The sequence below is a fragment of the Phyllobates terribilis genome, unplaced genomic scaffold, assembly GCF_046119375.1.
Source record: "Phyllobates terribilis strain yellow unplaced genomic scaffold, ASM4611937v1 Scaffold_4__5_contigs__length_816908805, whole genome shotgun sequence".
NCBI lineage: Eukaryota > Metazoa > Chordata > Amphibia > Anura > Dendrobatidae > Phyllobates > Phyllobates terribilis.
In genome coordinates, this window is record NW_027362764.1 from 690417442 (window position 1) to 690442000 (window position 24559).

Sequence of the window (24559 nt, forward strand, 5' to 3'; positions counted from 1 at the left end):
CCACCGGTAACCTGGAGGCCAGTTTACAGCACAACCCAAGCAAAACACCTTTGCAGGCCACACGACCCCCCCCCGAAGAGCAGCTCAAATTCACTCGCAACCATCTCACCCTCTTCCTTCATTCACTCCTGGGCGTTTCGCTCCACCCCAAGTTGCGGGTCCAGCTTGCTCTTTCTGTCACATCCCCGCGATGAACGGTTTAGCCTGCAGGAGACCCTGCGCCGAGCCATTTTTAAACACATCTGATGCGGCAGGTGTTTCATTGCTCAACAAACAACACCTATAGGGACGGCACAGCCTATGCATCGGTCCTTCGGAGACCGCCCCAGAACGGCCAGAGTTCTCGTCCCCACGCGAGCCTGAGGAAGGCTGGCCGGGCGATGGGCCAAGCAGCGTCTACTGGCCATACCACCTTGGATACGTCCGATCTCGGAAGCAAAGCAGAGATGGGTTCGGAAATACTTCGTTGGGACACCTCCTGAGAACACCAGGTATTGTAGACAATTTTGATGACGTTTTGCCATCTTGCCCAGCTCGGCTAGCATGGAGTGGCGCCTTGCTGGACACCGACCTTACGTAAAGTAGAGGCTGGAAGTCCCAAGCCTCCCAAGCCCCCCAAGACCTCTAAGATAAGGACGCAACCCCGCCGCCTCTACCAGGCCTCACACCGAGCTCCTTGCCACGGCTAGGAGTGCTTATTGACCCTGCAGCCGGCCGTATGCAAATGATGGCGTTAAAAGCATCTCGCGCTGTGAAGGGGCCAGGCTTTCAGCAGCTGCCCAGGGGATGGTTTTAGAGGGCGACCGCCTAACGAGGGCCAGCAGAAGTAACGTCTTCTTCTTCAAAGAAGCTTGTGTAACTAACCCAATCAGACAGCTGCCCAGGAGCTAACCTCAGTGCTAGGAAGGAGCGGGAGGGAATTGAGGGGGTGGTTCCTGCTAAGGCCCTGAAATAATAATAAGACAGGCAGGAGAGTCTGACGCATGGTGGCGGAAAAGCTGCAGGTGCAAATAGGGAATGTGGTCTCGTGCGAGCAACTTGTGCATGCTCGCTGTGTGTGAGTGTGCGCTTCCTAGGTACGGCGTGCTGCAGACAGTCAAAAGGGTTGCTCCCTTTCATTAAAAGTTAATCCCCGGCTGCAGGCTATTAGAAAGCAACTAACCAAGCTCTACTCACCCTACCCAGGTCTACCGGTGAGTCTCGCCGCTGCTCCCAGCCTGTGGCATTGGCCGCGACGCTGACGTTCCGTCGACAGCGCGGCAGCCGATCAGTGAGCTCAGCGGCTCTGAGCGGGGCGTTCTGTCTACAAGACCTTTTTAAGGAGCCAGCAAAAAAGTGAAGAGAAAAGAAAGCACAAAAGCACCTTGTCTTACTAAGCACTGGAAAGGGCAGCCGGCAACCGGACGTCAAAGTAGAAAAGCAGCAAGTGAGAGGCCTGTCTCTGCCTACGGCCACACCACCCTGAACACGCCCGATCTTGTCTGATCTTGGAAGCTAAGCAGGGTTGGGCCTGGTTAGTACTTGGATGGGAGACCGCCTGGGAATACCAGGTGCTGTAGGCTTTTGCTTTTTCTTACTTCCACCAGCAGGGGTCACTCTCTTCTATGCTTTTTTTCCATTCCTTTTTTCACAAGCGCACACATGCTCCTTTCTTCTTTTCATTTGCTTTCTCTCTTGCGCTATTTAATCCTTGCAAAATACCAGCATCCTTCTCATCACCGTGGACCTCCAGCATTGTTGCTTATTTACTTTTAATACTAGGCTTCTTTTCACCAGGACCAGCGACTCTCGCATGACTGGAGGCAACCACCGCTGACCTGGAGGCAACCACTGGTAACCCGGAGGCCAGTTTACAGCACAACCCAAGCAAAACACCTTTGCAGGCCACACGACCCCCCCCGAAGAGCAGCTCAAATTCACTCGCAACCATCTCACCCTCTTCCTTCATTCACTCCTGGGCGTTTCGCTCCACCCCAAGTTGTGGGTCCAGCTTGCTCTTTCTGTCACATCCCCACGATGAACGGTTTAGCCTGCAGGAGACCCTGCGCCGAGCCATTTTTAAACACATCTGATGCGGCAGGTGTTTCATTGCTCAACAAACAACACCTATAGGGACGGCACAGCCTATGCATCGGTCCTTCGGAGACCGCCCTAGAACGGCCAGAGTTCTCGTCCCCACGCGAGCCTGAGGAAGGCTGGCCGGTCGATGGGCCAAGCAGCGTCTACTGGCCATACCACCTTGGATACGTCCGATCTCGGAAGCAAAGCAGAGATGGGTTCGGAAATACTTAGTTGGGACACCTCCTGAGAACACCAGGTATTGTAGACAATTTTGATGACGTTTTGCCATCTTGCGCAGCTCGGCTAGCATGGAGTGGCGCCTTGCTGGACACCGACCTTACGTAAAGTAGAGGATGGAAGTCCCAAGCCCCCCAAGACCTCTAAGATAAGGACGCAACACCGCCGCCTCTACCAGGCCTCACACTTATTGACCCCGCAGCCGGCCGTATGCAAATGATGGCGTTAAAAGCATCTCGCGCTGTGAAGGGGCCAGGCTTTCAGCAGCTGCCCAGGGGATGGTTTTAGAGGGCGACCGCCTAACGAGGGCCAGCAGAAGTAACGTCTTCTTCTTCAAAGAAGCTTGTGTAACTAACCCAATCAGACAGCTGCCCAGGAGCTAATGACGCGCCCCCTGGGCCAGTGTTGTTTGGGGAATACCCGGAGCCGGATCAGATGGGGGTTGTAGTCTCCGAGTGGCGGTGACCCGGTCCGTGCCCAGGGTGTCAAGCTCAGTGTGTGGCAGTCCTTATGATGTTACTAGATGTTCTTTTATGTCGACTACGCCACCCGTTGAATTGCGGTCAGTACGGCCGCCGCTGCAGCAGGGTCCGCTGAGGCTGATGGTGTTTGTGCAGCTTCGGTAGTATAACCCCCAACGGGAGGGGTATGGCCTCAGGGGGTCAGGTGCAGAGGATGGTGGTTGTGGAAGTGCAGTGAAGATGGTAATGAGAGTCAGAGTCGGGTTGTGCAGTTCAGGGTTTTTACTTACTGCTGTTTTTGTACCGGTCACTCCGGCCTTGAGTGACCACCCGAGCCGTGCTGCGTCCACCAGGTCCTGGACTCGGCCAACCCCCAAGTAGTTCCGGAGCGTGGTTCTGAGCTCCCTTTCTGTCCTGTCCTCTTCTCTGGCCTTCCCCACCAGGGATCCACCTATGTCCGGCTCCCTCGGGCCTCTTGGTGGTAAACCCTTGTCTCTGGGTTCCCTGACCCTATTCCTGGTCTGCCTTCCGGGTGGATTTAGTGGGTGGTCGTGGCAGATCCTGCCCACGACCTCCGGTCTCTGGCTAAGGTGTGCTGTAGCCTCTGCCAGCTTGGGATCCGGTACCCTGTTGCCAACTCTTCACCCTTGGATTTAGTTTGGGCTCTCAGAGTTCCTTCTTTCTCCCCCTCTGGGTCTTTCTTTCTCCTCTCTCTTGGCCTGGGGCTGCTCTGCTCTTCTGCTTTCTTCCTCTACTCACTCCACAAAAGACTGACAGACTGACCCTCACTCTGCAAAAAGACCCTGTCCTAAGATGGTGCCCACCTTATATACTCCCTCTATGTGTGAGCTCAGGTGACCAGCACCCAATGAGCTCCTAACTTTACCCAGACTGCTCCCCCTATCTGCCCCTACACTACTGGGATGTTCCACCCCCCCTCCCACTCCAGCCAAGGACAGACTCGGTCGTACCTGCACATTTCTAAGTGGGAGTACCGTTGGTCTGCCCTCCGGAAATGGGATGTGTGTAGTGCATGCAGCCTACTGAGCTCAGCTCCACACTCCATCCTTACCCGGGAGTGGAATATCACACCTCTGGCTTGAGGTGCAATACCCCTGTAGCAGCCGAATCCTCAGGGTGCTACATTCCCCCCTGGTAAATCACAGCACGTCCTCGGGCTGTAAGAAAACAAAACACCAAAACATACAATTTTTGCATAAACAACATAATAAAACATCATACAAAACTTTTCATAAAAACTTTTCATTAGAAACATTCTTGTCTTCTGGTACCTCCGGTCACGGTGCAACTTGTGACCGGGTATAGTGCAACAGTTTCTTTAAGAAAATGGTTTTCCTATAAAACCAGTAGGGGGCGCTTTAGGAAGCGCAACTATATACAATAGGGAAGGTGGCCGCTCTCAGTCCTCGGCCAGGTTATGGATAGGGGACACACAGGTTAACAGTTCAATTCGCTGGTCCCAACGGGGACTATAATAGCAGCAACAGTTTTTGGTACCCTTACGGGTAACTATATACAGTCTCTTCACTACCGTACTCAACGACGGCGTCCTCCTGCTCTTTCTTTGTGGAGTTTCAGTTTCAGACCCGTCCGGGTCCTCTTGCTCCTCCTCACACCGCAGCTCCTCCTCCGTCAGGCGATGCACATGGAGGGCATAGGGTCCTTTGGCACACTTGTGCCGGGTGAAGGTGACCTCGTCCCCTAAATACAGGTCACGACCTCTGTGTCCCTCCGGTAGGTGGGACTCAACGTCTCTCCTGGTCACGAAGACGTCGCCTGGGGTGCGGTGATCCCTGATGAAACCCCACCCATGCTGCAGATTGAACTTTATCACAGTCCCGATGGTACGGGGACCATGCGCTGCATGGGGGTTTCTCCTGGTCCGGCTCTTCTGCTCCGCGCTCCTTATTTGGGCTTGCTGTTCCCGGACCCGCCTCTCTCTCCGCTCCCTCTCAAAGACCTCGAGCTGCTGGCGGCAGCACTCTGCACGCTCCGCTGCGGCTGCCCGAGTCTCCTGAGTGAACCCCATGAGGTCTTCTCCGGTGGGATCCCACTCAAACTGGGTCTCTTCTAGCGGGGGCGAGATCCTCTTTATGGGCTTTGGAGCCGGGATCAGGGGTTCGCACATGGCCCTTGCTTTTTGCAGCTCCAGCTGGATGTATTCCTGGGGCCATACGAAGGGCTGCCCATCCGGGCACGTATGTTGGGCGAACAGGTCTTCACCCAGGTGCGGCACTCTTGTTTTTATGGGCGCAGTGGTGGTAGCGGCGCCCGGGTTAACCAGGCCTTGCGACCAGGCCTGGGGCACCTTGAAAGTAAAGGGCACCGTAAGAACGGCGGCGCCCTGTGTTACTTGGCCCTGCGACCAGGCCGGGGGCTCCGCGGAGGTAGGGGGCGCTGTTGGTATTGCGTCGCCCGGGGGTACTAGGCCTTGCGACCAGGCCGATGGTACTTCCTGCTTGACCACGCTCGGGGTCGAGGCGTGTGACGTCACAGGGGTCGCGGCTTCCGTTTGAGGCCTAGTCTGCGGCGGTGACGTTGCAGCGACGGGCACCGCAGGGGGTACTTCGGGCTCTGCGATGGGGAGCTGGGGCAGGCACGCGGTTTCCCGGCTCGGGGTAGTGACGTCCCCTTTACCTGCCTCCATTCGTTCGGCTCCCTTCTCGGCGCCGTCTCCGGCCTTCAGTCCTCCTGCGCCATCCTCAGAGGCGGTCTGTCTCCTCGTCTCGGGTGGCGTGCTCCGCTGACGAGTCTCGGTCTGCTGGGCCATCTCTCGGCTCCACTCCGCCAACGTCTCTCGTTGCACCCGGGCCAACCTCTGTGCGAGGCCCTCCAGCGCAGTCTGTGCACACTCCCGATCTCGGGGGAGCTGTGCTAGAATCTCCAGCAGGCTTTCTGGAGTGGCGACCGGCAACAGGCTCCTGACCACTGGGTCGGTGCTGCCTGGAGTGGCGGCCCGCATCAGGCTCCTGACCACTGGGTCGGTGCTGCCTGGCTCTCCCTCCATCTCCGGGTGTGCTTTCTCTGGACTCTTCTCCAGGCTTCTCGTCTCCGGGTGCGCTCTCTCTGGACTGCTCCAGGCGGCACCCATCTTCGTTCTTTTCTTTTGTCTCCGCCCACATTGAAGGTGGTCCCGGGGCAACTTTGTGATTGTCAGTTCCAGGGGCAGTTCTCTCACGCTGATGGACATATCAATCATCACAGTCTCTGCTGGTGGGGGCGGTTTCCACTTTTGGCGCCATTCTTCGACCTGGCCCACGATGGGAGGTGGCCTTTTGCCACCCTCTGGCACGCCCATAATGGCGTCCGCTCCCCCAAGGCGGGAAATCTTCGGAAATGGCGGGAATCGTCTCCCAGTGGCGGGAAACTCCATGGATGGCGGGAAAAAGCTGCAAATGGCGGACAACCGGCGGGAAACGACCTGTGATGGGGCCCGTTGGCGGGGACCCTCCGGAACCGGCAGGAGACTTCTTTTTGAGGTAACGGTGAACTTTTCTTCAGGCACGCAGTACCCGGTTGTCGCGGGCACGTTATCCTGCCGACTACGCCAAAGTTGATGCGCCCCCTGGGCCAGTGTTGTTTGGGGAATACCCGGAGCCGGATCAGATGGGGGTTGTAGTCTCCGAGTGGCGGTGACCCGGTCCGTTCCCAGGGTGTCAAGCTCAGTGTGTGGCAGTCCTTATGATGTTACTAGATGTTCTTTTATGTCGACTACGCCACCCGTTGAATTGCGGTCAGTACGGCCGCCGCTGCAGCAGGGTCCGCTGAGGCTGATGGTGTTTGTGCAGCTTCGGTAGTATAACCCCCAACGGGAGGGGTATGGCCTCAGGGGGTCAGGTGCAGAGGATGGTGGTTGTGGAAGTGCAGTGAAGATGGTAATGAGAGTCAGAGTCGGGTTGTGCAGTTCAGGGTTTTTACTTACTGCTGTTTTTGTACCGGTCACTCCGGCCTTGAGTGACCACCCGAGCCGTGCTGCGTCCACCAGGTCCTGGACTCGACCAACCCCCAAGTAGTTCCGGAGCGTGGTTCTGAGCTCCCTTTCTGTCCTGTCCTCTTCTCTGGCCTTCCCCACCAGGGATCCACCTATGTCCGGCTCCCTCGGGCCTCTTGGTGGTAAACCCTTGTCTCTGGGTTCCCTGACCCTATTCCTGGTCTGCCTTCCGGGTGGATTTAGTGGGTGGTCGTGGCAGATCCTGCCCACGACCTCCGGTCTCTGGCTAAGGTGTGCTGTAGCCTCTGCCAGCTTGGGATCCGGTACCCTGTTGCCAACTCTTCACCCTTGGATTTAGTTTGGGCTCTCAGAGTTCCTTCTTTCTCCCCCTCTGGGTCTTTCTTTCTCCTCTCTCTTGGCCTGGGGCTGCTCTGCTCTTCTGCTTTCTTCCTCTACTCACTCCACAAAAGACTGACAGACTGACCCTCACTCTGCAAAAAGACCCTGTCCTAAGATGGTGCCCACCTTATATACTCCCTCTATGTGTGAGCTCAGGTGACCAGCACCCAATGAGCTCCTAACTTTACCCAGACTGCTCCCCCTATCTGCCCCTACACTACTGGGATGTTCCACCCCCCCTCCCACTCCAGCCAAGGACAGACTCGGTCGTACCTGCACATTTCTAAGTGGGAGTACCGTTGGTCTGCCCTCCGGAAATGGGATGTGTGTAGTGCATGCAGCCTACTGAGCTCAGCTCCACACTCCATCCTTACCTGGGAGTGGAATATCACACCTCTGGCTTGAGGTGCAATACCCCTGTAGCAGCCGAATCCTCAGGGTGCTACACTAACCTCAGTGCTAGGAAGGAGCGGGAGGGAATTGAGGGGGTGGTTCCTGCTAAGGCCCTGAAATAATAATAAGACAGGCAGGAGAGTCTGACGCATGGTGGCGGAAAAGCTGCAGGTGCAAATAGGGAATGTGGTCTCGTGCGAGCAACTTGTGCATGCTCGCTGTGTGTGAGTGTGCGCTTCCTAGGTACGGCGCGCTGCAGACAGTCAAAAGGGTTGCTCCCTTTCATTAAAAGTTAATCCCCGGCTGCAGGCTATTAGAAAGCAACTAACCGCGCTCTACTCACCCTACCCAGGTCTACCGGTGAGTCTCGCCGCTGCTCCCGGCCTGTGGCATTGGCCGCGACGCTGACATTCCGTCGACAGCGCGGCAGCCGATCAGTGAGCTCAGCGTCTCTGAGCGGGGCGTTCTGTCTACAAGACCTTTTTAAGGAGCCAGCAAAAAACTGAAGAGAAAGGAAAGCACAAAAGCACCTTATCTTACTAAGCACTGGAAAGGGCAGCCGGCAACCGGACGTCAAAGTGGAAAAGCAGCAAGTGAGAGGCCTGTCTCTGCCTACTGCCACACCACCCTGAACACGCCCAATCTTGTCTGATCTTGGAAGCTAAGCAGGGTTGGGCCTGGTTAGTACTTGGATGGGAGACCGCCTGGGAATACCAGGTGCTGTAGGCTTTTGCTTTTTCTTACTTCCACCAGCAGGGGTCACTCTCCTCTATGCCTTTTTTCCATTCCTTTTTTCACAAGCGCACACATGCTCCTTTCTTCTTTTCATTTGCTTTCTCTCTTGCGCTATTTAATCCTTGCAAAATACCAGCATCCTTCTCATCACCGTGGACCTCCAGCATTGTTGCTTATTTACTTTTAATACTAGGCTTCTTTTCACCAGGACCAGCGACTCCCGCATGACTGGAGGAAACCACCGCTGACCTGGAGGCCTCTTTACAGCACAACCCAAGCAAAACACCTTTGCAGGCCACACGACCCCCCCGAAGAGCAGCTCAAATTCACTCGCAACCATCTCACCCTCTTCCTTCATTCACTCCTGGGCGTTTCGCTCCACCCCAAGTTGTGGGTCCAGCTTGCTCTTTCTGTCACATCCCCGCGATGAACGGTTTAGCCTGTAGGAGACCCTGCGCCGAGCCATTTTTAAACACATCTGATGCGGCAGGTGTTTCGTTGCTCAACAAACAACACCTATAGGGACGGCACAGCCTATGCATCGGTACTTCGGAGACCGCCCCAGAACGGCCAGAGTTCTCGTCCCCACGCGAGCCTGAGGAAGGCTGGCCGGTCGATGGGCCAAGCAGCGTCTACTGGCCATACCACCTTGGATACGTCCGATCTCGGAAGCAAAGCAGAGATGGGTTTGGAAATACTTGGTTGGGACACCTCCTGAGAACACCAGGTATTGTAGACAATTTTGATGACGTTTTGCCATCTTGCGCAGCTCGGCTAGCATGGAGTGGCGCCTTGCTGGTGAGAGGATGATAGGAGTTATACTTCACCCAAGACTACGATGTAAGACACAGATGAAGTTATTCTTCCCTTATCTGGACATTTGGACTGACGCCCAGAAATTAGATTGTAACTTGTTTTTAGCTGTCTCAGCAACCTTCTACTGTTATCACTTTTCTGTTTATGAAACTTTCTTATCAACATTCCACTGTTATGAATCATCACTTCACTGCTTGTGAAACAAAGGCATTTTACTGCGCATGTGTGACAAAAAAACTAAGATTATTAGTATAAATAAAGGGACAGCACCTATAGAGGCTGACGCGCTCAGGGGCTTCCCAGTACTTGATTATACACTACGTGTCTGTGTATTTCTTGTTACGGGGATACCCCGACTCCAACAAGGACCCTCCATGGCTGAATGATCCTAACAATTCCTGGCGCCCGAAACAGGGACCCGAGGTCTGCGTATTCCTTCAAGTTCATCGACCGGCACGAGTAACCGCTGAGATTGGGACATCGGAACAGCAGATGACAAACCTGGCCAGGTAAGAGACACTGTTAGTTCTCTTACATCTGCTCTGCGATAGTCCGTAAATTTCATGCATATCTTGTGTTGGGATTGAGGAACTAGTAGAGAAGGATACCTATAGCTCGGGTCATTCATGTATATACTGTAGGATCTGCCGAAGGAGAGGTCAGAGAAGGTTATGAAACGGATGGTATGAAAGAGATGTGGATGTCGGGAATAGCCTCATAAGCCGCACTAAGGTAGATGACATAAGTATTACGGAGATTGCCTAACTGAGTCATAAGGTTGTGTCCTTTCGGGGAAACCTTCGCTCACGCTTAACTCCCGAACCTTTGTCCTCCTTTTTGACGGATAAGAGATTGACAGAATGAGCCCATGGAAGTAATGATAATACTCCAGGGACACGATATATAATGGAGACTGTATGGTTCATTTTATGTATTGTTGGTCTTGCCCTTGTTGCCATATATATATGTGTTAGAATTACTCTACACTTCAGACAAAACGGTCCAGAGAAACCGTTTCAGATACTGGCTCCTTAGGACAGAATAGGTAACGAGGAAAGGTAAAATATAGAATATATTTTATCTAACCCAAAAAGCCTCCTAAGGTAGGAATAGTCAGGAAAAATGGGCAACAAACAGACTAAGACCACAAATGATGAACAAGATGTCTATACAATCGTGAAAGAAAGGTGTGGTGTAGAAGCAACTAAGAATTTAGGGAAAGTTTGCAAAACTTTTCAGGTAGCAAGGCATGACAGGTTCAACAGGAAACTATGGGAGGACATTCGGGTTAGAAAAGCAGGAGTGATAAGAGACAAAGGATGGCAGGAACAAGTAGAGGCCATGGTCGAACTATCAAAAACAGCAGAGACAGACCATTGGACTTTTAATAAAGACAATGGATTATGGAGAACTCCAGTCAGACAGGGTCCCATTGTACAAACAGAAAACAGTAAACAAATGAACCCATTGGCACCACCATATCAGCCCAGGTCAGAACCCACACTGTATCCTGATTTTCGGGGTCCGGGTGGATGGACATGTACAAACTGTGGACTCCAGAATCCAGACTGGAGAGACACATGTGCAGGATGTGGAGCACCACGACCACATGATATGTTGGCACCAGTGCGTATCCTCAGTCGACCATACAGAGAAGAAGATGGTGGCAATCCACCGCGTAGAGTAACTAGATACCATCAGACTAGACAATATTTTCCATGGACCCCCGCTGAGGGAATGTCCCTACTTCAGAATGCACCAGATCCAATACAATGCCCACTAAGATTTGCTACGTACATACAGCAGATAATACACACCCATAATGGAACATGGTCAGATGGGACAGAATTATGTAGAATGAAAATGACACCAGGGTTGTATCAGGAATTGATGACAGTTATAGAACCTCATAGACCTCAACCAGTAGATGGTGAGGATCCAAATACCGCACTGTCAGGACAGAATTTTATGATCAGACTTATGGAGTTTATGAGAACTAAACAACGAATGAGAGGGACTTCAGGAACTGTCTCCCAGAAGTCAGGACAGCCTGTAGATGAATACTACTTAGCGGTAGAAAACAGTTACAGAGACGAGGGAATGGACCTTACCAATGAAGGAGTCATTCGACTGATGACAAAAACTTTTATAGAGAATCTTAACCCAAAACTTAGGGAAAAGTTCAAGGCTGCAACTCCTGATTGGAGAACCTTAGATGATCCCCAGATAGTCAGACAAAAACTATTAGGGATAGAAATGGATATGCGTGAGGCAGCATCCAAACCCGTCAGAGTAGCAGCAAATAATAGTCTGGTCAATAAAAACAACAGATCAAATCAGACCTATGACAAAGGGAACTTGGATAAGAAAACTAATCCATGTCACTACTGTAAGAAACCAGGACATTGGATTAGAGAATGCAGGAAAAAAGCCAGGGATATAGAAGATGGTACCTATGTCCCAAGAGAATCACAAGAAAAGACAGTACAGGCTTCTGCTCCTGCAGCAAGCGAGTGACTAGACGTGATGCAAACCACTTTGACTGGAAGGCGCCCAATAATTCAGGTAAAAGTAGCAGGAAAACAATGCCCTTTTCTAATAGATACCGGAGCAACTTCCTCCGTCCTCAATGAAGACGCCTTACCAAATGCTGATTGTTTATCAGATGATGTAACCTATACCGAAGGGTATGATGGAGGAATCAGGCCACTCCCATATAGTATTCCCCTTGAAACAAAGATAGGATCTAAAATATTTTTATCTAAATTTCTTTTTGTCAAAGGGGCACCTACTTGTCTTCTAGGTACAGACCTATTAAAGCAGACAGAAATGAATATCCAATTTTTGGAGGATGGTAGAGTCCAAATTTTGGTGCCTGATGACCAAGAGTCTCTAGAAAACATTGTAAAAGTCCAAGCCTTAGAGGATGAGAAAGATCCTGCCCCTACCCAAATTATTTTAGATCTTTCTGAGGTACCAGAAAAATTATGGGCACAACATGACACCGATGTAGGACTAATGCCAATAGCTCCAGTAAAAGTCACTCCTGTTCCAGGTGTGACACTACCCCAATTGAGACAGTATCCTATTAGTGCCCAACAAGAACACGCCATAGGAGAACAGATAAAAGATTATCTAAAAACTGGAGTACTGATAGAAGTAAAGTCACCAGCCAATACACCGTTGTACCCCGTAAAAAAGAAATCTACTCAGGGGTCAGCTGCTAGATACCGGATGGTACATGATTTAAGAGAGATAAATAAAATTTTGGAACCTATTACTCCTGTTGTGCCAAATCCACACACGTTGCTATCACAGATCCCAGCAACAGCACGAGTATTTTCTGTCATAGACTTATCAAATGCATTTTTTTCAGTACCATTACACCCAGACTGTTACAAACTGTTTGCATTTACATTTAAGAATAGACAATTAGCATGGACAAGATTACCACAGGGTATGATACATTCACCTACCTTGTACTCAGAAGCTATGAGATCAGTTCTTCAAAATTTCAAACCTACGGATGAGGTTGTAATTCTTCAATATGTTGATGACCTATTATTATGTGCCCCTGCTCAAGAGTCCGCAAACAGCAACACAATAAGATTGTTAATATTTCTAGCAGACATGGGCTGTAAAGTTAACAAGAAAAAAGTACAACTTTGTATGACTACGGTAGTATTTCTAGGACACTGCATTTCACAAGGTATTCGGCACCTCACCGCCGACAGACTAAAAATCATTAGAGATCTTGTTCCTCCCAAGAACTACAAAACATTAAGAGCATTTTTGGGAATAGTATCACACTGCAGACAATGGGTTATACATGCTAGTCAGCTTATGCAACCTCTATATGATTGTTTAAAAATCGAGCCTTTTCAGTTAACTGAATCAGCGCTCATAGCCTTTCAAGACCTCAAGAAAGGTCTCATGTCAGCCCCGGCCTTGGGAATCCCAGACTACGCCAAACCATTCCAATTAATGGCTGCGGAAATGTCTAATCATGCTACAGGAGTACTAACACAGAAACATGAAAATAAACAAAGACCTGTCGCATACTATTCTGCTCAATTAGATAATGTTACCAAAGCTGCACCATCATGTGTCAGAGTAGTAGCAGCTGTCTCTCTTTTGGTAGAAAAAGCCTCAGAAATAGTACTAGACCATGCCTTAATAGTACAAACTACACATGATGTACATGGCATACTGAATCAGGTATTGCCAAAACACATTTCAATGGCTAGACATCTTAGATTACAATGCTCCTTACTAATGCCACCAAACCTCACTTTTCGCCGCATATTGTCTCTAAATTTAGCCACTCTGTTACCACTAGAGACAAAGGGGGGAGTGGAAGGAGGTCAGGAAGACGAAGATGAAATTTTTTTACAATACCACGAACAAGACAATATAATACATGATTGCTTACAGTGTATAGAACAAGAAACACAAGGGCTACCTAATGTACAGGACACCCCTCTTGACAATCCAGACCTACATATGTATATAGATGGTAGTAGGTATGCAGATGAAACTGGTAACTTTCACACAGGTTATGCCATTGTATCAGATCATGATGTTATTGAAGCTGAGCCAATGCAGGCCAGCTGTTCAGCCCAGGAAGCTGAACTATTAGCTCTAATACGAGCATTACAGTTAGCAAAAGAAAAAAACGCTAATATTTTTACTGATTCTAGATATGCATATGGTATTGTACATGATTTTGGATGTATATGGAGAGCTAGAGGTTACATGACAGCTTCAGGTCAACCAGTAAAACATGGACAAATGATTAGACAAATCCTAGAATCAGCTGCCTCAACCAAACAAGTAGCAGTAATAAAAGTACCTGCACATGTAAGACTCGACACCGAGATAGCTAGGGGTAATGACCGAGCCGACAAGGCTGCTAAGCGAGCTGCAGTAAAACCTCTGACAACTGACCACACTATTAGTGCAGTATCAGAATTTGACTTAATTACACGGCTCAAAGAAGCCCACCAGCAGGTGAGTAGAGAAGAAAAAGAAGAGTGGCAGAAACAGGGGGCAGAAGAAAAAGAAGGACTATGGAGAAAAGGAGATGAGCTTTGTCTCCCCCGAGCGTGGTACCCTGTTGTGGTCAGTGAAGCCCACGGACCTACACATGTGTCTGCAAACGGTATGATACAGAGGGTCAGACAGAAGTGGTTAGCCCCAGGGTTCGGCCAGGTAGCTCGAGAAAAATGTGGTTCTTGTGAAATCTGTTTAGCCCACAATCCAGGACAGACTGTTAAGACCCCCCAGAAGCACCATGTAAGACCACTATATCCGTTCCAGAGACTTCAGATCGATTACATCCAGATGCCTAAGCATGGACACTATGAGTATGTACTGGTATGTGTGGACATGTTTTCGGGGTGGCCAGAGGCTTATCCAGTTCATACAGCCACGGCTAAAGTCACTGCAGTAAAAATAGCACATGAACTGGTACCCCGTTATGGTATCCCAGAAGTGATCGAGTCAGATAGAGGTACACATTTTACTGGAGAGATCTTTCAGAATGTAATGAAAATGTTGTGTATAAAAAGTGAACTACACACCCCTTACCACCCACAGAGTTCTGGTAAGGTTGAGAGAATGAATGGAACACTTAAGTTAAAAATACAGAAAGCCATGGCAGAAACACAGAAACCATGGACTGAGTGTCTCCCAATATCATTGTATTCAGTCAGAAACACCCCCCAGGGAAAGAGCAAACTCACCCCCCATGAAATATTGTTTGGTAGAGTTGCCAATACAGGATTGTATTTCCCACAGACTTTAATGTTAGAAACTGAAAGCTTAACTGCTTATGTACAAAATTTATGTAAGCATGTGTCTAAAATACACTCTTTAGTGTTCTCTTCCATTCCAGATCCTGATTCCATTGAGGGAACGCACAAGCTGCAACCAGGAGACGAAGTTTACGTAAAAAGACATAACAGAAGAACGCTAGAACCCAGATTTGAGGGTCCATATCAGGTGTTATTGACAACTCCAACTGCAGTAAAATTGGAAGGAAAATCAGCATGGGTACATGCAAGCCATTGCAAAAAGAAATAGTGGTGATTGTACTTGTGTTAGCTATAACGATAGATCAGGGAGACCTGTGGGATAAACTAAGTTCCCCAAAACCTGCAGATAATAAATTTATAAAACATCATGAGACATTGGTAAACGGGCTGCTCGATGGCGGACAGAAAATAGCAGACTGTTGGATTTGTACGCATTCTCCAATATCAGCCACGAGCATACCCTTCCTGGCCGTACCCATGACCCCTGAGGAAGTGTTTACATGGACTAATTGCTCAGACAAATTAGCAAATAACCAAACCGCTAATTCTAGATTATGGAACACCACTGTTGCCATCCCAGTTGTGGGGTGGGTGGGATTTCCCTGGTGGCAAGGTAATATGACCGGAAAAATAAACAACTTACAATATTTAGCGTTTAAAGGAGGTGTATGGGTTCCTAGAAATAAGACGGGACTAACAGACTTAGGGTTAATTCCTACAGAAAATATACAACTCAGTTTTAGTAGCACAGTATCTTCTTCTCAACCTTTTAAACCTGATATAGTAGAAAAATACATACACAATAATGGTTGGAAATATTCACAATTATTCCCCGATGGAAACAATGATACATGTTCAAAGATACCAGGTAATATATTATGTAATGAATCAAGTGCATATGACCCAGGTACACCGACTTGTGAAAATCCAGATGCAGGATACTGTAGTCCATTAGGTCAAAAACCCCCTTGGTGTATACTTCAGAATGTATCTAAATTTTTAGATTTGGTACATAGGTTGGTGCTCCAACACTCTGCAATATGGGATCTGCCTGAAGGAACCTTCTGGATTTGTGGAAATGGAGCATACAAATGGCTCCCAGTAGGAATAAAAGGTGCATGTACTCTAGGACGCTTAACACCGGCCACATTTATAGTTCAGAATCAGCAGGTAGATATGCAAGCAGTACCTAAACACACACTATACAAAAGAGCAGCCGACAACTCGCCTAGACCTTCAGGTAGGCCACATGTGGTCCAAATGGGAATTCCTAATAAAAAATTCAGCACTTTCTTTGTGTATCCAATGTTGATGCAGATGTGGGATAAATTAGTTCAGGCCACCGACTATCTAGATGATCAGATATGGGATATTATGGATATACTTAATACTAGTATAGCTGTCCAAAATCAACTTATAATTGTTACTAATCAACATACTGTAGTGTTAGACTACCTAACTGCGGCCCAGGGAGGAATGTGTCAAATTATTGGTCCAACCTGTTGTCATTACATAGATCCAAACAGTACAATGAGTATGAGGTTCAAGCTGGCAGATATACAACGATTACGGGATGAATATGACAGACACAATGACCAAAATAAAGATAGCTGGTGGTCAGACACCTTCTCCTTTCTCAACCCAAAGAACTGGTTTAAGGGTATTGGAGGTTGGGTGGCTGGAATTCTGCAAGGTATATTACAGATTGTGCTAATTATAGTAGTCATATATGTAGTGTTTAAAATAGGATTAAAAATTATTTTAATATGCATAAATAAGCTTTGTAACACGGACTCAAGAATATGAAAGAAAAGAACTCCCGGACCAGGTTTTCTACCAAAAGTCCATAAGGAAGAATCAAAGGGGGGACTGAGAGGATGATAGGAGTTATACTTCACCCAAGACTACGATGTAAGACACAGATGAAGTTATTCTTCCCTTATCTGGACATTTGGACTGACGCCCAGAAATTAGATTGTAACTTTTTAGCTGTCTCAGCAACCTTCTACTGTTATCACTTTTCTGTTTATGAAACTTTCTTATCAACATTCCACTGTTATGAATCATCACTTCACTGCTTGTGAAACAAAGGCATTTTACTGCGCATGTGTGACAAAAAAACTAAGATTATTAGTATAAATAAAGGGACAGCACCTATAGAGGCTGACGCGCTCAGGGGCTTCCCAGTACTTGATTATACACTACGTGTCTGTGTATTTCTTGTTACGGGGATACCCCGACTCCAACAAGGACCCTCCATGGCTGAATGATCCTAACACTGGACACCGACCTTACGTAAAGTAGAGGATGGAAGTCCCAAGCCCCCCAAGACCTCTAAGATAAGGACGCAACCCCGCCGCCTCTACCAGGCCTCACACCGAGCTCCTTGCCACGGCTAGGAGTGCTTATTGACCCCGCAGCCGGCCGTATGCAAATGATGGCGTTAAAAGCATCTCGCGCTGTGAAGGGGCCAGGCTTTCAGCAGCTGCCCAGGGGATGGTTTTAGAGGGCGACCGCCTAACGAGGGCCAGCAGAAGTAACGTCTTCTTCTTCAAAGAAGCTTGTGTAACTAACCCAATCAGACAGCTGCCCAGGAGCTAACCTCAGTGCTAGGAAGGAGCGGGAGGGAATTGAGGGGGTGGTTCCTGCTAAGGCCCTGAAATAATAATAAGACAGGCAGGAGAGTCTGACGCATGGTGGCGGAAAAGCTGCAGGTGCAAATAGGGAATGTGGTCTCGTGCGAGCAACTTGTGCATGCTCGCTGTGTGTGAGTGTGCGCTTCCTAGGTACGGCGCGCTGCAGACAGTCAAAAGGGTTGCTCCCTTTCATTAAAAGTTAATCCCCGGCTGCAGGCTATTAGAAAGCAACTAACCGCGCTCTACTCACCCTACCCAGGTCTACCGGTGAGTCTCGCCGCTGCTCCCGGCCTGTGGCATTGGCCGCGACGCTGACGTTCCGTCGACAGCGCGGCAGCCGATCAGTGAGCTCAGCGGCTCTGAGCGGGGCGTTCTGTCTACAAGACCTTTTTAAGGAGCCAGCAAAAAAGTGAAGAGAAAGGAAAGCACAAAAGCACCTTGTCTTACTAAGCACTGGAAAGGGCAGCCGGCAACCGGACGTCAAAGTAGAAAAGCAGCAAGTGAGAGGCCTGTCTCTACCTACGGCCACACCACCCTGAACACGCCTGATCTCGTCTGATCTTGGAAGCTAAGCAGGGTTGGGCTAGGTTAGTACTTGGATGGGAGACTGCATGGGAATACCAGGTGCTGTAGGCTTTTGCTTTTTCTTACTTCCACCAGCAGGGGTCACTCTCCTCTATGCCTTTTTTCCATTCCTTTTTTCACAAGCGCACACATGCTCCTTTCTTCTTTTCATTTGCTTTCTCTCTTGCGCTATTTAATCCTTGCAAAATACCAGCATCCTTCTCATCACCGTGGACCTCCAGCATTGTTGCTTATTTACTTTTAATACTAGGCTTCTTTTCACCAGGACCAGCGACTCCCGCATGACTGGAGGCAACCACCGCTGACCTGGAGGCAACCACTGGTAACCCGGAGGCCAGTTTACAGCACAACCCAAGCAAAACACCTTTGCAGGCCACACTACCCCCCCCGAAGAGCAGCTCAAATTCACTCGCAACCATCTCACCCTCTTCCTTCATTCACTCCTGGGCGTTTCGCTCCACCCCAAGTTGTGGGTCCAGCTTGCTCTTTCTGTCACATCCCCGCGATGAACGGTTTAGCCTGCAGGAGACCCTGCGCCGAGCCATTTTTAAACACATCTGATGCGGCAGGTGTTTCATTGCTCAACAAACAACACCTATAGGGACGGCACAGCCTATGCATCGGTCCTTCGGAGACCGCCCCAGAACGGCCAGAGTTCTCGTCCCCACGCGAGCCTGAGGAAGGCTGGCCGGTCGATGGGCCAAGCAGCGTCTACTGGCCATACCACCTTGGATACGTCCGATCTCGGAAGCAAAGCAGAGATGGGTTCGGAAATACTTGGTTGGGACACCTCCTGAGAACACCAGGTATTGTAGACAATTTTGATGACGTTTTGCCATCTTGCCCAGCTCGGCTAGCATTGAGTGGCGCCTTGCTGGACACCGACCTTACGTAAAGTAGAGGCTGGAAGTCCCAAGCCTCCCAAGCCCCCCAAGACCTCTAAGATAAGGACGCAACCCCGCCGCCTCTACCAGGCCTCACACCGAGCTCCTTGCCACGGCTAGGAGTGCTTATTGACCCCGCAGCCGGCCGTATGCAAATGATGGCGTTAACAGCATCTCGCGCTGTGAAGGGGCCAGGCTTTCAGCAGCTGCCCAGGGGATGGTTTTAGAGGGCGACCGCCTAACGAGGGCCAGCAGAAGTAACGTCTTCTTCTTCAAAGAAGCTTGTGTAACTAACCCAATCAGACAGCTGCCCAGGAGCTAACCTCAGTGCTAGGAAGGAGCGGGAGGGAATTGAGGGGGTGGTTCCTGCTAAGGCCCTGAAATAATAATAAGAGAGGCAGGAGAGTCTGACGCATGGTGGCGGAAAAGCTGCAGGTGCAAATAGGGAATGTGGTCTCGTGCGAGCAACTTGTGCATGCTCGCTGTGTGTGAGTGTGCGCTTCCTAGGTACGGCGCGCTGCAGACAGTCAAAAGGGTTGCTCCCTTTCATTAAAAGTTAATCCCCGGCTGCAGGCTATTAGAAAGCAACTAACCGCGCTCTACTCACCCTACCCAGGTCTACCGGTGAGTCTCGCCGCTGCTCCCGGCCTGTGGCATTGGCCGCGACGCTGACGTTCCGTCGACAGCGCGGCAGCCGATCAGTGAGCTCAGCGGCTCTGAGCGGGGCGTTCTGTCTACAAGACCTTTTTAAGGAGCCAGCAAAAAAGTGAAGAGAAAGGAAAGCACAAAAGCACCTCGTCTTACTAAGCACTGGAAAGGGCAGCCGGCAACCGGACGTCAAAGTAGAAAAGCAGCAAGTGAGAGGACTGTCTCTGCCTACGGCCACACCACCCTGAACACGCCTGATCTCGTCTGATCTTGGAAGCTAAGCAGGGTTGGGCCTGGTTAGTACTTTGATGGGAGACCGCCTGGGAATACCATGTACTGTACGCTTTTGCTTTTTCTTACTTCCACAAGCAGGGGTCACTCTCCTCTATGCCTTTTTTCCATTCCTTTTTTCACAAACGCACACATGCTCCTTTCTTCTTTTCATTTGCTTTCTCTCTTGCGCTATTTAATCCTTGCAAAATACCAGCATCCTTCTCATCACCGTGGACCTCCAGCATTGTTGCTTATTTACTTTTAATACTAGGCTTCTTTTCACCAGGACCAGCGACTCCCGCATGACTGGAGGCAACCACTGGTAACCTGGAGGCCAGTTTACAGCACAACCCAAGCAAAACACCTTTGCAGGCCATACGACCCCCCCCGAAGAGCAGCTCAAATTCACTCGCAACCATCTCACCCTCTTCCTTCATTCACTCCTGGGCGTTTCGCTCCACCCCAAGTTGCGGGTCCAGCTTGCTCTTTCTGTCACATCCCCGCGATGAACAGTTTAGCCTGCAGGAGACCCTGCACCGAGCCATTTTTAAACACATCTGATGCGGCAGGTGTTTCATTGCTCAACAAACAACACCTATAGGGACGGCACAGCCTATGCATTGGTCCTTCGGAGACCGCCCCAGAACGGCCAGAGTTCTCGTCCACACGCGATCCTGAGGAAGGCTGGCCGGTCGATGGTCCAAGCAGCGTCTACTGGCCATACCACCTTGGATACGTCCGATCTCGGAAGCAAAGCAGAGATGGGTTCGGAAATACTTGGTTGGGACACCTCCTGAGAACACCAGGTATTGTAGACAATTTTGATGACGTTTTGCCATCTTGCCCAGCTCGGCTAGCATGGAGTGGCGCCTTGCTGGACACCGACCTTACGTAAAGTAGAGGCTGGAAGTCCCAAGCCTCCCAAGCCCCCCAAGACCTCTAAGATAAGGAAGCAACCCCTCTGCCTCTACCAGGCCTCACACCGAGCTCCTTGCCACAGCTAGGAGTGCTTATTGACCCCGCAGCCGGCCGTATGCAAATGATGGCGTTAAAAGCATCTCTCTCGCGCTGTGAAGGGGCCAGGCTTTCAGCAGCTGCCCAGGGGATGGTTTTAGAGGGCGACCGCCTAACGAGGGCCAGCAGAAGTAACGTCTTCTTCTTCAAAGAAGCTTGTGTAACTAACCCAATCAGACAGCTGCCCAGGAGCTAACCTCAGTGCTTGGAAGGAGCGGGAGGGAATTGAGGGGGTGGTTCCTGCTAAGGCCCTGAAATAATAATAAGACAGGCAGGAGAGTCTGACGCATGGTGGCGGAAAAGCTGCAGGTGCAAATAGGGAATGTGGTCTCGTGCGAGCAACTTGTGCATGCTCGCTATGTGTGAGTGTGCGCTTCCTAGGTACGGCGCGCTGCAGACAGTCAAAAGGGTTGCTCCCTTTCATTAAAAGTTAATCCCCGGCTGCAGGCTATTAGAAAGCAACTAACCGCGCTCTACTCACCCTACCCAGGTCTACCGGTGAGTCTCGCCGCTGCTCCCGGCCTGTGGCATTGGCCGCGACGCTGACGTTCCGTCGACAGCGCGGCAGCCGATCAGTGAGCTCAGCGGCTCTGAGCGGGGCGTTCTGTCTACAAGACCTTTTTAAGGAGCCAGCAAAAAAGTGAAGAGAAAGGAAAGCACAAAAACACCTTGTCTTACTAAGCACTGGAAAGGGCAGCCGGCAACCGGACGTCAAAGTGGAAAAGCAGCAAGTGAGAGGCCTGTCTCTGCCTACGGCCACACCACCCTGACCACGCCCGATCTTGTCTGATCTTGGAAGCTAAGCAGTGTTGGGCCTGGTTAGTACTTGGATGGGAGACCGCCTGGGAATACCAGGTGCTGTAGGCTTTTGCTTTTTCTTACTTCCACCAGCAAGGGTCACTCTCCTCTATGCCTTTTTTCCATTCCTTTTTTCACAAGCGCACACATGCTCCTTTCTTCTTTTCATTTGCTTTCTCTCTTGCGCTATTTAATCCTTGCAAAATACCAGCATCCTTCTCATCACCGTGGGCCTCCAGCATTGTTGCTTAGTTACTTTTAATACTAGGCTTCTTTTCACCAGGACCAGCGACTCCCGCATGACTGGAGGCAACCACCGCTGACCTGGAGGCCAGTTTACAGCACAACCCAAGCAAAACACCTTTGCAGGCCACACGACCCCCCCGAAGAGCAGCTCAAATTCACTCGCAACCATCTCACCCTCTTCCTTCATTCACTCCTGGGCGTTTCGCTCCAGCCCAAGTTGTCGGTCCAGCTTGCTCTTTCTGTCACATCCCCACGATGAACGGTTTAGCCTGCAGGAGACCCTGCGCCGAGCCATTTTTAAACACATCTGATGCGGCAGGTGTTTCATTGCTCAACAAACAACACCTATAGGGACGGCACAGCCTATGCATCGGTCCTTCGGAGACCGCCCCAGAACGGCCAGAGTTCTCGTCCCCACGTGAGCCTGAGGAAGGCTGGCCGGGCGATGGGCCAAGCAGCGTCTACTGACCATACCAACTTGGATACGTCCGATCTCGGAAGCAAAGCAGAGATGGGTTCGGAAATACTTGGTTGGGACACCTCCTGAGAACACCAGGTATTGTAGACAATTTTGATGACATTTTGCCATCTTGCCCAGCTCGGCTAGCATGGAGTGGCGCCTTGCTGGACACCGACCTTACGTAAAGTAGAGGCTGGAAGTCCCAAGCCTCCCAAGCCCCCCAAAGACCTCTAAGATAAGGACGCAACCCCGCCGCCTCTACCAGGCCTCACACCGAGCTCCTTGCCACGGCTAGGAGTGCTTATTGACCCCGCAGCCGGCCGTATGCAAATGATGGCGTTAAAAGCATCTCGCGCTGTGAAGGGGCCAGGCTTTCAGCAGCTGCCCAGGGGATGGTTTTAGAGGGCGACCGCCTAACGAGGGCCAGCAGAAGTAACGTCTTCTTCTTCAAAGAAGCTTGTGTAACTAACCCAATCAGACAGCTGCCCAGGAGCTAACCTCAGTGCTAGGAAGGAGCGGGAGGGAATTGAGGGGGTGGTTCCTGCTAAGGCCCTGAAATAATAATAAGAAAGGCAGGAGAGTCTGACGCATGGTGGCGGAAAAGCTGCAGGTGCAAATAGGGAATGTGGTCTCGTGCGAGCAACTTGTGCATGCTCGCTGTGTGTGAGTGTGCGCTTCCTAGGTACGGCGCGCTGCAGACAGTCAAAAGGGTTGCTCCCTTTCATTAAAAGTTAATCCCCGGCTGCAGGCTATTAGAAAGCAACTAACCGCGCTCTACTCACCCTACCCAGGTCTACCGGTGAGTCTCGCCGCTGCTCCCGGCCTGTGGCATTGGCCGCGACGCTGACGTTCCGTCGACAGCGCGGCAGCCGATCAGTAAGCTCAGCGGCTCTGAGCGGGGCGTTCTGTCTACAAGACCTTTTTAAGGAGCCAGTAAAAAAGTGAAGAGAAAGGAAAGCACAAAAGCACCTTGTCTTACTAAGCACTGGAAAGGGCAGCCGGCAACCGGACGTCAAAGTAGAAAAGCAGCAAGTGAGAAGCCAGTCTCTACCTACGGCTACACCACCCTGAACACACCCGATCTCGTCTGATCTTGGAATCTAAGCAGGGTTGGGCCTGCTTAGTACTTGGATGGGAGACTGCCTGGGAATACCAGGTGCTGTAGGCTTTTGCTTTTTCTTACTTCCACAAGCAGGGGTCACTCTCCTCTATGCCTTTTTTCCATTCCTTTTTTCACAAGCGCACACATGCTCCTTTCTTCTTTTCATTTGCTTTCTCTCTTGCGCTATTTAATCCTTGCAAAATACCAGCATCCTTCTCATCACCGTGGGCCTCCAGCATTGTTGCTTATTTACTTTTAATACTAGGCTTCTTTTCACCAGGACCAGCGACTCCCGCATGACTGGAGGCAACCACCGCTGACCTGGAGGCCAGTTTACAGCACAACCCAAGCAAAACACCTTTGCAGGCCACACGACCCCCCCGAAGAGCAGCTCAAATTCACTCGCAACCATCTCACCCTCTTCCTTCATTCACTCCTGGGCGTTTCGCTCCACCCCAAGTTGCGGGTCCAGCTTGCTCTTTCTGTCACATCCCCGCGATGAACGGTTTAGCCTGCAGGAGACCCTGCGCCGAGCCATTTTTAAAAACATCTGATGCGGCAGGTGTTTCATTGCTCAACAAACAACACCTATAGGGACGGCACAGCCTATGCATCGGTCCTTCGGAGACCGCCCCAGAACGGCCAGAGTTCTCGTCCCCACGCGAGCCTGAGGAAGGCTGGCCGGGCGATGGGCCAAGCAGCGTCTACTGGCCATACCACCTTGGATACGTCCGATCTCGGAAGTAAAGCAGAGATGGGTTCGGAAATACTTGGTTGGGACACCTCCTGAGAACACCAGGTATTGTAGACAATTTTGATGACGTTTTGCCATCTTGCCCAGCTCGGCTAGCATGGAGTGGCGCCTTGCTGGACACCGACCTTACGTAAAGTAGAGGCTGGAAGTCCCAAGCCTCCCAAGCCCCCCAAGACCTCTAAGATAAGGACGCAACCCCGCCGCCTCTACCAGGCCTCACACCGAGCTCCTTGCCACGGCTAGGAGTGCTTATTGACCCCGCAGCCGGCCGTATGCAAATGATGGCGTT

The 24559-nt window shown here is 50.6% G+C and overlaps 4 non-coding genes and 2 pseudogenes across 4 annotated transcripts; all 6 read left to right on the forward strand.

The window, feature by feature from the left end:
* The first annotated feature begins 1443 nt into the window (after window positions 1–1443).
* LOC141270272 (5S ribosomal RNA) lies at window positions 1444–1562 on the forward strand. Its single transcript, XR_012321588.1, has one exon. It is a non-coding gene; the product is annotated as a 5S ribosomal RNA (ribosomal RNA).
* A 6551-nt stretch (window positions 1563–8113) lies between these two features.
* LOC141266256 (5S ribosomal RNA) lies at window positions 8114–8232 on the forward strand. The gene has a single exon (XR_012320307.1). It is a non-coding gene; the product is annotated as a 5S ribosomal RNA (ribosomal RNA).
* Window positions 8233–18023: 9791 nt separating this feature from the next.
* On the forward strand, window positions 18024–18142 carry LOC141266805 (5S ribosomal RNA). The gene has a single exon (XR_012320828.1). It is a non-coding gene; the product is annotated as a 5S ribosomal RNA (ribosomal RNA).
* Window positions 18143–19849: 1707 nt separating this feature from the next.
* On the forward strand, window positions 19850–19968 carry LOC141267387 (5S ribosomal RNA; annotated as a pseudogene).
* Window positions 19969–21658: 1690 nt separating this feature from the next.
* Window positions 21659–21777, forward strand: LOC141266748 (5S ribosomal RNA). The gene has a single exon (XR_012320774.1). It is a non-coding gene; the product is annotated as a 5S ribosomal RNA (ribosomal RNA).
* A 1686-nt stretch (window positions 21778–23463) lies between these two features.
* LOC141267322 (5S ribosomal RNA) lies at window positions 23464–23582 on the forward strand (annotated as a pseudogene).
* The last annotated feature ends 977 nt before the right edge of the window (window positions 23583–24559 follow it).